The following is a 500-nucleotide window of genomic DNA, read 5'->3' on the forward strand; positions in this document are numbered from 1 at the left end:
TTTAATTATTTTGATGTGGTGGCAATACTTTTGGTTTTCTGAATGAATGCTTGAACAGTGCATATTTTTGAATTTGTTGTTTATGAATGTTAAAATTGTTGGCTCTTGAAAGAATAATGAAAAAGGAGAAATGTTATTTGATAATTTGAAAAATAATATAATTGATTCTTGAAGCAAGAAAAAGCAGTGAAAAGCTTGCAGAAAAAAATGACGAAAAAAATAAAGAAAAAAAAGGGAGAGAAAGAAAAAGAAAAAGCAAGTAGAAAAAGCCAATAGCCCTTTAAACCAAAAGGCAAGGGTAAAAAGGATCCAAGGCTTTGAGCATTAATGGATAGGAGGGCCCACAGAAATAAAATCCTGGCCTAAACGGCTAAATAAGCTGTCTCTAACCATGTGCTTGTGGCGTGAAGGTGTCAATTGAAAGCTTGAGACTGAGCGGTTAAAGTCGTGGTCCAAAGCAAAAAGAGTGTGCTTAAGAGCTCTGGGCACCTCTAACTGGG

Source organism: Arachis ipaensis, chromosome B04 (genome assembly GCF_000816755.2).
Source record: "Arachis ipaensis cultivar K30076 chromosome B04, Araip1.1, whole genome shotgun sequence".
NCBI classification, from domain to species: domain Eukaryota; kingdom Viridiplantae; phylum Streptophyta; class Magnoliopsida; order Fabales; family Fabaceae; genus Arachis; species Arachis ipaensis.